This window comes from Lytechinus pictus, chromosome 15 (genome assembly GCF_037042905.1).
Source record: "Lytechinus pictus isolate F3 Inbred chromosome 15, Lp3.0, whole genome shotgun sequence".
NCBI classification, from domain to species: domain Eukaryota; kingdom Metazoa; phylum Echinodermata; class Echinoidea; order Temnopleuroida; family Toxopneustidae; genus Lytechinus; species Lytechinus pictus.
Genome location: NC_087259.1, coordinates 3098579 through 3113713, shown reverse-complemented (window position 1 = coordinate 3113713; position 15135 = coordinate 3098579).

Here is a 15135-nt window from a genome sequence, read left to right as displayed (position 1 = left end):
CTAATGCAATTGTCTTTTCTTCTTCTTTGCTAATAAGTAACTTTTCCTTTATCTCTTCAGGAGTTGGTGGTTTACCCTTCCCTCTCCCTTGATATATTAAATATTTGATTAGCAAAATGATATGATTAAGTAATTGTATGTTTTCGGTTGTTTCCTCGAGACCAATATGGAAATTAATATAGGCCTGCTATCGTATTCACGTACTATCACTATCGCTATCGTGAGCTTTTGCTTTTTAAACATGTATGGATACATTCACAGTCGTCGGGGTCACGTGATTCATTAAACCTCGCCCCCAATGTCCAATGCTTTGGTTTGATGTGTGGGCGCTCTTCCAAAATGTGTTATTGATAGCATCAACCGACTGGTTAATATAAAGATTATAGCACACTCTGATTTCTTTGCAGTACATCATGTAGGGTACTAGGCAGGCATTGATCTTAAACGATTTTATTATAATAATTATAAAGAGTTTGAGTTGTTGTCTTTCGCAAAGGGGATATTATCGTTATCAGTGCTCAAGGAGTTACGGATTTTGTTTCATTATTTCAATATTCTACCGCCTTGTTCTTGGAGAGAAGGACAGGGAAGGGGGAACCCAATGAAAAATCTACCTCAGCATGACGTATACGGTGGATTTTTTTTTAAATGGTATTTTTCTTTCTCCTAGTTTTCATTTTGATCTTTGAGTTAGAATTAAGCTTTAGTTCGAGCTACTTGACTAGGAGCTACAAACTGATTTAATTTATGTCGTAAAAGTATCTATATCTCTCAAAATGAAACTGAATGCAGAAAATTTGTTGCCGGTTCGTACGAGTGATAAACTTGTAATCGTAATCGATAGTGGTAAATAACGCCTGTTTGGGTAACAATGGCGATATTCCTTTATCATTAACAGAGACGTCGCCTATGTACTTTAATAAATGAGGGGTGGGGTCACTGCGTTTACTCTCAACTGCATTACATAGATAATGGATATATGTACGGCCAAAACCTTTCTTTGTAAACATTAACTACGTCATGTGCCTGTCTTTTCCCATCTTGCTTTCTTTTGACATCCTGAGAAATCATGGGGGGGGGGGGGGGGGTCGTCCCTGTTACCTATATCTTCGGCCCCTGTTATATCACCACTTCAATCTTGTAATCCAAAGAAGGTCACAGGCTAAAAGTGTACACAATGCACGACGGATTCATAGAACATCAAATATATTAAAATTGTCCGTCAAACGACAATGAACAGCTGGGATGTCTTTGTCGAAAATTTGTGAACCGGAACAGCAGTTTCGTCCTTAGTTTCGGAGCTGACGAAAATTGTATATATAGGCCTACATATATACAGTATATATATATATATATATATATATATATATATGGGAGAAGGGTAGATAGCTCTGGGGAACCTTGATTTAAGCTACGCCTACCATTGTTCTCTTCATCCATTTCTTTCACACAATATATATATTAAATATTAAATAAATATATATATATATATATATATATATATATATGCCGTTTTTCAGAGTCCAGGACGAAGCTGCGTTTTGGATTCACCAATTTTCGACAAAGACTTCTTCGGTTGTTTATTGTCATGAAGGGCATTTGCAATACATACTATATTTGTTGAATCCGTCTTGTGCCAGGTAAGCGAAAAACCCCTATTATCTCAATAAAAATAGTAAAAGCAAAGAGGAATAATCGAGGTATAAAACAGAAGTAAACAGCGTCCTCTATGTATCGTTATGAAGCAATATCCCACACTATTCTCTGCTTACGACACATGTCGATAGTGAAGGTTTGATGCATCACTTCTATCCCTCGAGCTTTGGGCTTTTTGAAAGTATTATGAACAGAAAATTGCTCCCTTGCGTAAATAAAAAATGGACAGCGCCCTCTTAAAATATTAACTCACATTTACTAGAAACGTGATGCGAATTAGCGCTACAATGTAACATCACTGAGGTCTGATAGGGTGGAAGGGCTGGTAAATAACAATATCTAATTTCTACCCTTTGTAAAAACAATGAAGACACTCGGCCCTTTAAGAGATAATTAACTCTTGAACCATTTCATTTCTTAGAGTGTAGTGTAGTGTATAGTGTAGTGTAGTGTAGTGTAGTGTAGTGTAGTGTAGTGTAGTGATGTTTGTAAGGACCATAGCACCCTACATCATAAAAACATCGTTTCATTTAAATTGCTATTGCATTAATAAATGCTTAAATTGACACACATTTTGTTAATTTAAAATGATTTCATACACAAAAGAGTGACATGTTCATCGACGCACCGCCGCGCCGTGACGCCGAACTTACAATTATAATGGAGCGTTATTTTCAACGCTCGCCGCTGCGTCGTTTTATTCATTCATTTCATTTCGTTTATTTCGATTTTCAACAATTACAGTTTGTTTTGTACATTTTGACATACAAATAACAAAACATATTTCAAGTATCCCTGTACAAAATATTCTTCAAGATTATTACATATCAGGTTGGAAATGGAGGAGGCTGCTAAAAAGCGGAGCTTGTAGAGTGCAGCCTCCTAAGAAATATTCTTGTAGTTATATAGCATATACAAATTTATCTTGGCTATGCCAATTAGTATAGCGTAATGATCCAAAATCTTTAAGGGGACAGCTTTATTAAAAAAATACATATACAAATATATATCTTGGCGTAGATTTTCACCTAATAATAGTATCACGTTTCATCCTTTTTACGTTTTTTTTTCTTTCTTTATATCCTTCTTTTTCTAACTCGTGAAAATTGTGGATGGTCCATGGCAACAGGCTCCCCTCTTGTACGCCATTGATGCCATCGTGTCTCCAAGCCGTCAATATTTTGAAAACGATATCCCTTATATTTCGGTCTATAACTAAGCAAAATATGATATTAGTCGTACAGATTATTATATTATGATATTTTCGGGACGAAATTAGTTTAAAGCATTGCCGCTTATACATCGTCAACAATCAAATTTTACAGTAACGGCCAAAAGATACAACAGCACCAAAATGCCGTAGTTATATCATAATGGAAATCAAATGATTTGTAGTTCACGATTTAGAAGTCGCAATTAATCCTGATCGTTTAAATACGTCCTGTAAACCAAGCTAATATCACGCATTATGGTCTACGAACAAATCGGATCAATTACGAAAATTAAATTTGTGACAATGACCTAGAAACAAAACACGGTTGTCGCAGATATTAGGCCTGGGGCGGGAGGCAGGGGGAAAAATCGATTTCTAAATTGGTCAAATTTATAGAATAAATCTAGCATAGAGAATCGGACTGTTTGGCACGCCTGTTCTCAATTTTCCGCTGCTTTTGTTTTGAGGTCACCGCTATGGCTTGTCCACCTTCAACGAGAGTCCGATACACGCAATTCGGAGATGAAAGAATATAGCGATTATATTCACTCATATCACATTCTAAGTTCAAGAGGACGTCATCCCTTCCCCCTTATTCACACGAAATGAATAATCATCATTCACAATAAAGTTTGGACCATCGTCTAACTTGATTTTTATCACTTCAGGATACAATTATTTCAATAATGAAAGAAAACTATGAAACTCTATTTACAGAACGATGAATGATTTAGAACTGTTCCCCAAAATGCAATTTATTACAAGAAAAACTATAAGAAGTCCATTACAACAGACATTAAATTGTTCTAGAAAGTTGTTTAATGATTTTTTTTTTATTTGATCGGAGGGCTCAATAAGATCGAATCCTATACTGGGGGGATGATGTGCTACTTTTACCCATAAGCGCATGTTGATGATATTTTTCTATTTTATTACACCGCTCCTTTTTAAAAGATAAAATCACGAACATCGCATATGACTACCGTACACAACGGAGAAAATTCGAAAAACAAAAGCGAATGGAAAAGGGAAATGAATGCATATTGTGAACGAATCAACTTTCCATCACAGTTTATTGGCAAACATCTCGGTAGATCTGTTAATGTAATTCACTTCGAGTAGCATGAGCAAAGTTGGGGGAAACATTGGCTACTTATTTTGTTAGTTTTGTGTGGGTGTAATAATTTAGCAGATAGGAACTCCTTAACCATGGGTTTTCTAGAACATCGTCCATCATAACAGTAATATGCTCACCTGAAAATGATCGACCCACTCCTTAGTTCGGCATGTCCTTGGGACTAGTGAGACGGAGATAATTTCAATCACTGTAATTATTCCCTCTGAATAGGAGATTGGATTCAAGAATCCTGGTCTTGATGTGGGAGGGACTCTTCGGTGTGGTATTTATCTAAGATCCCTCTTTCGACACATCGTTGGTTCCGGTTGCTAGGCAACGCAATTGTTCTCTATCAATACCAGCGAATATCCGAGGGTCTGTTCCCACGAACGTGCGAAGCAAGGTGCGCGTAAATAGTTTGCTGCGTGAACGTTACTTCCGTTTTGTGCCAGAGAGGGAGAGAGAGAGAGAGAGAGGGGGGGGGGGGGGGGGGGAGCTAGTAACACTTTTTAATGACTTATGATATATCCAATAATCGTAAAAACACCTAAACCGGAGCCGTGTGATAAATAGTGTGTGCTTTTAATTTCCACTATACATACGGTACAAAAAATAATGAAAAATAACAAAACCACTAATAGGTGGATGAAATTATTCTAATGGAAAATGATGAAATAATGGAGTAAAATAATATAAATTTAAAATGTTAGAAATAAGAAATGACCATTTTAACCCTTAAAGGTCTGGGGGCCATGATGCCCCCGACGCTTCGTGTGATATTTCCAAAACGCAAAACAGATAGCGCCGCAAAACTTTATGACTTTCTTTTTCTTAAGTCTCGCGCAACTTTTGAAACCAAATTCGCGACATAAGGGTATAGCATCGCGACGCCATATGACTTTTTACGAGACAATGTCATGCCGAAAAAGGCTCATTTTATACTTTGAGTACAAAGTCTATGGGAGATGAAATTCATAAAATTGTGATTTGTTTTCATTCTCATTGATCTGCTTAATTAATTTAGGGTTTAATTTAGTTGTAAAATAGTCTCTAATAATGATATACATTGAAAAAAAAAACAATGAAAAACAAAATATGAAAAACAAGGAAATACATAAGAAATTATAAAAACAAAGAAATACATGCATATAGAAAAAATGGCTTTTGCAATTTTTCTTTGTAAAAACATTTAAATTAGATCACAAAGATGACATCTGGAAAAAAAGAAAGAAAATTGGAAGTGAAATTGGGTATTATAATGTTTTTCACGAATAAATAAAGTATAGGGTCCATGGAATAAATATGACCTGCATTCCGAACTCACTCGATAGATACATTGTGAGAGATGAAAGAGAAGAAGTAAAGGAAAGAAGAGACAGACATACAATGAAGAGGAGGGGGGAGGGGGATGCGAGAGGACGAAATGTATGTGATTTTAAACTCTGTATGTGATTTTAAACTCTAGCTTACACCCATTATATCAATCAGTGCTATATATTTTGTGAAGGCCGATCAATAAACAACAGATTTTGACCATCGAACGCTCAATCAGTAGACAATGAAAACGGCCTTCAAAACGGCTCACATGTGAAAAAGTACGAAACAATTAGCGATATCACTACATTCAAGCGACGTCAGACAACTCTGCCCAGCTTTTGTACAATAGTTTGGAAACACCTCACGCAGTCCATGTCATGTCATAACGTTAAGTGGATTATATAACTAAAATGGATATTGAAATGGATATTAATCTCCATGTTGTTTTTTATTCCGATCTTTTAATCCCCTCTGTATATCTTTGTAAAGCGCGAACTCTTTTTCCTGTTATACCTCGTCGCCCCCTTTTTTAATATTGTTCATTTTTCCACAAAGCCCCCTCCCCGGCCGCCCCCCCCCCCCCAGGACCGGACAATACGGAACGGGGGATTGTTGCCACTTGTTATTTCTTAAACAAAAAAAAAAGAGGAGAACAAAGGGAAAAAAGGAAATGAAAGAGTATAAAAGCAGGTTTGGATCGAGCAATTCCCTAAAATCCCTTTTATTACCCCTGTTATTCACGAATTAAATCGTTGGAAATACTAGTGACCTTGATTATGTACATTAATCACTAAAGTACCCTGGCGCCTCCCCTACATCCCCGTAGCCCCGCCCCCTTCATCTTCTGTTCTTTTCTCGGTCACTGCCGTTGCAATGTTTACCCCCTCCTAATTAATTATCGACGGTCCTGCACACAACCGGTATTTTTGTTTCTCATAATGCCATGAAAAAAAAATATTCTGGTACAACTTTGTACATAATTAAAAGGACACTGATCGGTGTATTAATTATGGTTTTGAAGGTCATAATAATATATATAATGCATTCATTGACTATGAGGTGTTTGCTATAGTTTGTAAACATATGCTGATCATAACTTTCATCGTAGTGTGCGATGCTGGGTCTCATTTTTAAAGAAAGAAATGAAACGATTTTTTGCACTGTTGTGTCAAACAAACAAAATATATAAAATACATATTGTTTCAAAGTTACATTATAATAACAGAAATTTAAATGTTTTTACATACATAAAAATGTATCAATATGTACAAAGAACAAAAAAGTCAAAATCAATATAACTAGCACCATTATAATGTGATAACGTTTTTGTTTGTTAATGATTAATTAATCATGATAAAGCTAATATTTGTTTATCCATTCATTAATCCATTTAAACATTTCTATATATAGTTTTATCAATCGATTTACTAAAGGTAGGATACACAGAGGGCAGGGTGATCCCGGGCGGACATGCCCCGCGGGAAATCTAGAATTGTATGCAGCAAACAACAACAAATGGGCCTTTTGTGTTCCCCTGACCAATGTATAGCGTAAACAAAATGACGCAACGCAACGAATGTAAGCATCACCCCCTCAAATGTTTATACTGATATATTCAAAATAATGAAAATGAGAGAAAAAAATCAATGATTCAAACGAAATGAGAAAGAAACTTTGGACATGTTAGAATAGAACAAAGAAAAGAAAAACTCTAAACAATTATGATGCATCGATTTAGATATTGATAGCTAAGGAATACGTTAAGAGAAAGGGAAATCAAGTTAAAAGCAATTCATTTTAGCAATGGAAATATGTGTCATGATTAATTTGAAATGAATAAATTGTTACAATGATGACTGGTATGACCTTGTTAAAGGGTTTCGTTTCAAAACGTAAGAAAAACGACCCCCGTTTTTCACTTTAGAGGTATTTACGCATGTCATGAGTAAGTAAACCGAGAAAAATGTTTGAAAATACTACGTTAAAAAAACTTGGATTTAGGATTTCAAGGAAGGGGCATCGAGTATTTATACCTCAGTCACATTTGCTGCGGCCACTGTAGTTTTTTTTTTGGGGGGGACAAATATTACTGCAGACGCAAGGTGGCCGCAAGGCGCCCTCAAGGCGGCTGCGGGGGGGGGGGGGGCTATACAGTGAGTATACAATGAGAGACTTGTCACACTCATCATGATATTTAACAACAGATATTTCATTTCAAAAAGTCTCCAAACTCTCGCACCATGCCTCCCAAGCAGAGAGCACCAAAGGAGAAGGGGGAAGGAGGGAAGAAGAATAACATTTTTTGGGGCTGCGAAAGATAGCTGTAATACATAAGACACCAGGGTAGCCGCACGGCCACCGTACGCTCGACGTTGACCGTTATACGCCATGGCTACGGCTGTTTTAATTTCTATGGCGAGCGTAGAAATGAAAATGTTATAACTCCGCGTATTATTCGATGGTTACCTACGGCCTGTAAAAAAGATACGAATCCGCCGTACGTCGACCATGCGGCAGTCGCAGATTTTCTGCGGACGCCGCAGGAATCTCTCGAATTCAGGTGTTTACGGCCGCCGTAGAGCAAATGTGACTGAGGTATTAATGCTTTTCTTTGAATGTGTGAGAATCTTGAATATTTGGTTTTTCTAATTGTGTAATTTAATAGGCCGATCAATGTCACAATCCTGATATATTGTATGAGTTTTACAACTGCTATCCCGAATAGAGCTTTGTTATGTATGACCTTGTAGAAAACACAAATACGGTGCACTAATTCTTTACGCTGATTGGATAACAATAGAGTTAGGTGTCATCCCGCTCTGGTAAACTGCAATGGAATTTGTTTTCGAGCTGTGGCGTGCAAATGCAACATCCTTTAATTATGTTAGGATGAGCCCAAAAAGGGAGTTTGTCCTTGTCCCAGCATTCTCTAAAGCCTGCCTAGGCTTGGCGGCCTGTTATTGAAAGTCTGGTTAGTTATCATGCATGTACCGATGTAAAGACAAGGCATTATTTGTGCAGGCTACGGACTTTCCTTATTATGCTCAATGACGCTCCACGGCGATGATAATGTACTTTTATTTGAGGTAAGCTAGGGACCCATTGCTACCGTAATTACAGAACCGTATGACTCAAAACCGCGAAAGACTCTATCCTAGAAGCAGGCATTCATCGCCAGGTCTATCGACAGATACAGGATATTATTCTCGGAGTTACCACCAGGCATCTTACTCTCTCTTCGTCAAGACGACAAAGCGAAATAGAAAGCGAGCACCCTAAATAGACATCTCAAGTTTGGATAAAAAAAACTCCGGTCAAGCGTATCGCTTACCAAAAGCGGAAATCAATTTCGAAGTGTTGTGATATCGTGATAAGTTGCCTTGTTACGGAGTAAGACATGGTATATTGAATGAAAAGAGGAAAACATCGCCATAACAACGGTTGGGGATATGTCATCGTGAGCAAAGTACCTATTCGATGCTACAGGTTTGTCTTCCACCCACGCACTTTTTATGGATCATCCAAATATGACATTATGAAGATTCTGGGAAGTTATCTTGGCCAATGGAGTGCACGGTCTCTTCGATGAAAACACCTCGAGAGGATATTACACATTGCTGCATGCTATATAGGGTCTTGATCGTTTAATACATCATAAGAAGATGACGCGAGTTGAACGTAGGAGGAATGGCAAAATACCAGGCTCATCAAGCCTAAGACCTGACTCGATCAACATGGATAAGGTATGCAAAGAAACAATATCTAATGTCCTATAAAAAAAAATCACTTTTTTAATGTATGATGATATTGATAGATAGTTTAAATATTTTTTTGCACATTTCCGGTAGAAATAAAGAAACATGCATTCACTGTATTAATATTATTCGTAATAATATATAAATCAATTCACGGTAATAAGAGTTGGCCTGCTCAAGTATAGGGGAGCAAACAAGGATACAAATAAACAATATATTTTGAAATGTTCATGAAATGTCATTAATTTCCTTCGGCTCCTTGCGAGATGGCCGTTCGTGTTTTAAAAAGGAATGATGGCCTTACTCTCATTTTTTTGGCGGTATACTGTTCTCTCTTAATCTGTTCTCTCTTAATCACTTTGATGAAAGTTTATCTAGAATTATAATGATATAAATGATATCTATTCCGCCCCATGCCCCGCCCCATTAAATATGATTTATTGTTTTATTACCTGGTTGTTAATGGCAACGAATAAGATCGGCGTTTATATCAGAATTGTAATTTTCAAAACGGACTTTGTATAGGATAAATCTTAAATAATGTTTAAGCTTCAACAAACCTTAAACATTATTTGGGATGGACTTTCGTCCACTCCTTTTAAGAATGTACAATTGAACATGTAGTCATCATTATTGATAAGTTTACCCATTTTCGTGAGTATTCTGTTTTTTGAGGGGTGGAAAGCTAACAAAATCAATCATACTGAGTCCTGAAGAGTTTATATAATTTCATTTTGATCACATTCAAGGAAATAAAATTTTACGAAATGCAAATATGCAAAACGTAAGAGAGATTACGTTTTGACAGATCATCACCAATTACTGTCAATGCATGGTAGTAGTATTGAAAGTACTTAATAAGAGTGGCAAGTATTCTTCAGTAAACCCTAAGTAGCAAAAAAAAATCATTAAGAAAGCCACAAAGACAAAATAATGTCTTGATGCCAGTGATATGGTATTATTACCCATAGCAGACATGGGATCAAGTATAAGCATCGTTCTTCGGCCTCGTTGATCAACCATAACACAGAGACCTTGGAGGCATATGGCATATTTAATTAGAGTCAACCATAATGGCTATGTGATGCAAATACAAAAAAAAACCTCGATAAATTTGCTGTGCAACCATACACGACGAATGTGCAGGTACACCTTGATAACAAATCATTTGTTTGGATTTAATCTTGGTTTCACCGCGAAATTGGAACGTGAACAAGACTTTATTACTTAGATTTACTTTACACGCGATAATTTTGAAATGAAACGAAGTATATCGTACATCCAAGTTCTGTAAACCATGCATCTTATATATAGAATAAAATGCATTTCAAAATCACCCTGATTTACGTTTAGATTGAGTCACAGACAGAGAAATAATGATTGAACACTTACACACAACTAAACCTTAACACGTCGTACCCAAAGCAGTACGTTTCAACTTCATCAGGTTCGTCATGTTATTAAACACAGTTTGTCATGTGACATTAATTCAATCCCCAAGCATCAACACATACACTGTATCAAATTATTGGGTAAAATTTTAACCAGCACGAGGGTAATTAGGTGTCCAACCTATTTGGGGCAGTATTTTACCCAATGCGGGAAGCATATTGTCCAGTAAGGTTAAACAGCAATTACTTTAGAATGGGCGAAATTTTCATCACACTGGATAAATAAAAATGCCCCAAAGAAATGCCCGATGTTGGTTGGACACATAATTACCCTCATGGAGCATTTTTACCAAATATTTTTTTTAACATATTCCCAAGAACCGTCCCTTTAGTAGTATATACATTATTCTTTCAAATTTCAACTTCTTCGTACTTTTTTTTCTCACTATTTTCCTTTATGAAAATCGCCTTTGATTAAGAAGATAATTGTGTAAATAATAACTGTGCATCTAACACCGACCCTCGTGATGAATCTTTTAAACTCAATGTGTTAAATGAGTGGTTAACATGTCCATGCTGTTTTAGAACTTCTATCAGAAAATGAACAACTTTAACAATCTTTATAAAATAATATAGCAAAAATTTGCGATATTGTGAAATTGTACCATCATTTGTGAAATTATTCAATGATTAAGTCATTTTCATTGTAGATGTGCTACGTAGTGAAAAAAAAAAGGAACTTTGAAGTGTCTGTCTTTTTTTTTATATTATACTTTAAATTCATATCAATATAGGGCCTACTGGATCTTATAATACCTATTTCAAGTCGTTTGGAAGCGCATAGAGACGTTATTCATAATGTGTTTATGCGCTATACAAGAACTGACTATTATTATTATTATTATTATCATTACCCTGTTATCAGTACGTAACTTCTAAGATGCGTATGCATCAGTCAAACCGGCTATTACCGACTTGACGCCGACGAAATTCATTACATTATTTCCAATGACATACCATCAGTCAATGGTGTTAGTTTTATTTCAGTGTGACGGGGGCATCAGTTATATACATATTCATTACATACTGCCTACAGGCAAATCAAATTAGTTTGAAATAAAAAATATGTTACTAAAATATTTACTGCCTCAAAGTAGGCAGGTTTTTATTAACGTTGTGACCGTACACTTGGATTTTCATCAAACTGTCTCTTTATAGTTATATTTGTGATAAAAAGGTATAGGACGCGTACTCGACGAAATGCTAAGACGTAACAGTATGCAGAGCTTAAAAACAATTGTATTAAGCGCTATATAAATGTTGCATATTATTATCATTACTATTATTATTATTATCATTAATGCTCTTGTAGCAGTATAGAGAGGACAGAAAAAAAATCACTGGCGAATTCATGTTCCATCAGGATCGTCGCTTTACTCTGTAAAATAGGCCCGACTAGTTCACAAGCGATTGGCATTCGAACTTTTCATATCAATTGAGAGAAAATGTACAGTGAGGATCAGAAAGGAGAGAGATGAAAAGGAAAACTGGAGAGATACAAATACAGATCGGTCAGGGTGATACATTGCGGAGAGGTGTTCGAGAGAGAGGTGAAGATTGGAGGAGTGGCCGAAAGAGTTAGAGAGAGAGATAGACAGAGATAAGGAGAGAGAAAGTAAGAGGGATTTTGGAGAGGTGTTCGAGAGAGAGGTGAAGATGGGAGGAGTGACCGAAAGAGTTAGAGAAAGAGAGGGAGAAACAGAGAGACAGACCGACAGACAGAGATAAGGAGAGAGAAAGTGCATGAGAGGGAGGGGGAGAGGGGTATAAATAGATTTGTATGTAAGAGAGAGAGAGAGAGAGGGGGGGTGGGGGGTCAGGGAGACACAGAAAAAACATGGATAAAGGGGAGATAGAGAAGAAGAGGAGATAGGGAGGGGAGGGACACTTGACATGCTTGAAGCAAGAGAGTTATCGATAAAGATTCATGTAAAAGCATCCATCCCATCTCAAAGTGACCCTCGGGCAACCACGCATGCGCACATGTTTAGTTTTGGACACATTTGCTCATCACATACCACCTGCTAACCTCTCCCCGTCCATCTTCCTCACGTTTACCAAGCCTACGGACTCGGCCTAGCAGCTGTACCCACTGCCGCTGAAAAAATCTACACGCTTCGATTACATCAACGGGATGGAGAATTCCCCCTGAAATCTCAGCTTCCCCTCTGATTCTATCTCTCCAAGTGTTTTCCTTGTTCTTCAATGAATTTGATACACTCGGACTGGTCTCGAAAAATCGTCCACCTTCTCGTACCTGAAAATCAGATAACTGCTGCTTTTCCCTTTTTTATAAGTCCCTCCTTTTCAACTTTATTCTTTTTTGGTACCTGATCATTTCCGTTTTAACTAGTCCCAACAGAATTCGAGAAATGGAGTAAAATGGACCACGGTACATTAAATTTCGCTGAGAATACCTGGAAGATGGATCCAAAAATGCGATCATAATATTCGTGAAATGTGCGCTAGGCAGGTGAGTGGAAAGTAAATTAAAATTCTCATTGTAAAAGGTAATTTTAAAAAATGATATTAGCATTTATGGATAGATATATATATAGATAGATAGACAGATATATAGATATATACATTGATAGATAGATATACACATATATATATATATATATATATATAGAATGATAGATAGATGAATGAATGAATGAATGAATGAATGAATGAATGAATAAATGAATGGATGGATGGATAGATTATATAGATAGATAAATAGATAGATAGATAGATAGATGAATGGATGGATGGATAGATAGATACACACATACACACACACACCCATACATACATACGTAAGCACACATACATACAGTACACCCGTACATACAGTACATACACCCATACATACATACATACATATAAAGTGTGAGTTAGAGAGAGCATAAGAGTAACGGAGTGGTTATGAGAGAGATAAAGAGCGTGCAGTGTGTGTGCGCACAGTTATGTGGGTTAAAGTGAGAGAGTGAGAAAGAAAAAGGCAGGGGAGTAAGGTATGACTAGCTCAAAAGTATGGAGATAAATTTGAACCAAAAAATAAAGCACTTCATCTTCAAAAGAGAAGGAAGAAGAAAATTAGAGAATAAGAACGGAAAGATGAAGTAGAAGAAGGAAAAGGAGAAGAAGAAAAAGGAAAAAAAAACTAACAAGGCAAGGAGAAAAAATACACTTATTATGGAGAGTGAAAAAAATAAGGAAAGAAGAATGATAAGAAACAAAACGACGAATAATTTATAAAAAAAATAGGAGATAATAAAGGAGGTAAAGAAGAACCGAAGTTGTTGGAGCAGAAAAGCTAGAGATTGAAAGCAAAAACGAAAATGACAAGATAAAAGTAAAAAAGGAAAAGTTATGTAGGGGAAATATAGGGAGTGGTAGAGAGAGAGAGAGGGAGATGGGGGAACAGACAGAGAGACGACCTACTGCTCTCGTATATCAGGAATCAGCTTAACACCGCTGTGAATCCATAAAATTAGACGAACGTGGCAGTATCTTGAATTCCTATTAAGGACCCATTGCTCTTCTTGATAACAAGAGTGCGTTAACTTCTTTAAAGGGAACCCTTTATCTTCGAATATCATCCGTGTTTGCCTGTAAGCTTTTCATCTGGCTCACCTAATTTCGCACGAGGCCACCCTTATGGTATGTTGCTATGTGATATTATATTTAAGAGCTAGCGCGGTTTTTTTTATAACAATTATGTTGCTTGGAGGCTCGGCGTGCTTTATTGAAATACCCAAATGCATACTCATTCATGGCTCTCCACCTTTATCCGACATGTTCCCAAAGTAAACAGTCTGAATAGCTGGATTCGTTATATCGTTTCACGAGCTCCCTTAATGTAAAGTGGTTAAGGTATTCTATTTCAGTCGGTCTTTCGAGGTTCTTAAATTTGTGACTTGAGTGGGAGCAAATTGGCTGAAAATGAGAGACCGTTATTTGCAATGACTAAGAACGATTTCAGGGTTTGTAAGCTATTAGTTTGATGGGTATTATTTAACTGAAAAGATTAATTGATAATGTTTGGCAAAATCAAACCAGTACTAAAACTTGCGCTTGCAGTTGCATCTAGTATAACTCCTACGTGCCATACTTATCGACATCTTGCAATTACACATAAACATTTTAAGACCTTCTTTTCTTTCTCGTGACCACTCGGTGCAGCCATTCAATAATCCAGTTACGTAGATTAATGATTAATTAAATAACTAACCTCAACGTCATTTTTATGCTGTATAGTACTCAGAGCAAATATAATGAGATACATAAACAATACACAATATGGCCTACAAACAAATCCCGAAATACTGGTACAAGATTTATTATATTTATTTTCATCTCCTATTCTTTAGTTCGTTGGTTGCTAAAAGATTTGTCATTTGTAAAGATTCCTATGTTTTGTCAAAAGATGAAAACATCTATGTTAATGATAACTAATTTAATACTGAAACATGCGATTCCAGACTTCCTCCTATTTAACAGCTTATAAAAACATATATATATTGATGTGGAAATAAATATTGGATATTACATAAACATATATCTACTTTACCCTTTATGCACCGTGTGGTTGTGCCTTATCCGATTATTGATATTTTAATTTTAATAGACATGTAAATT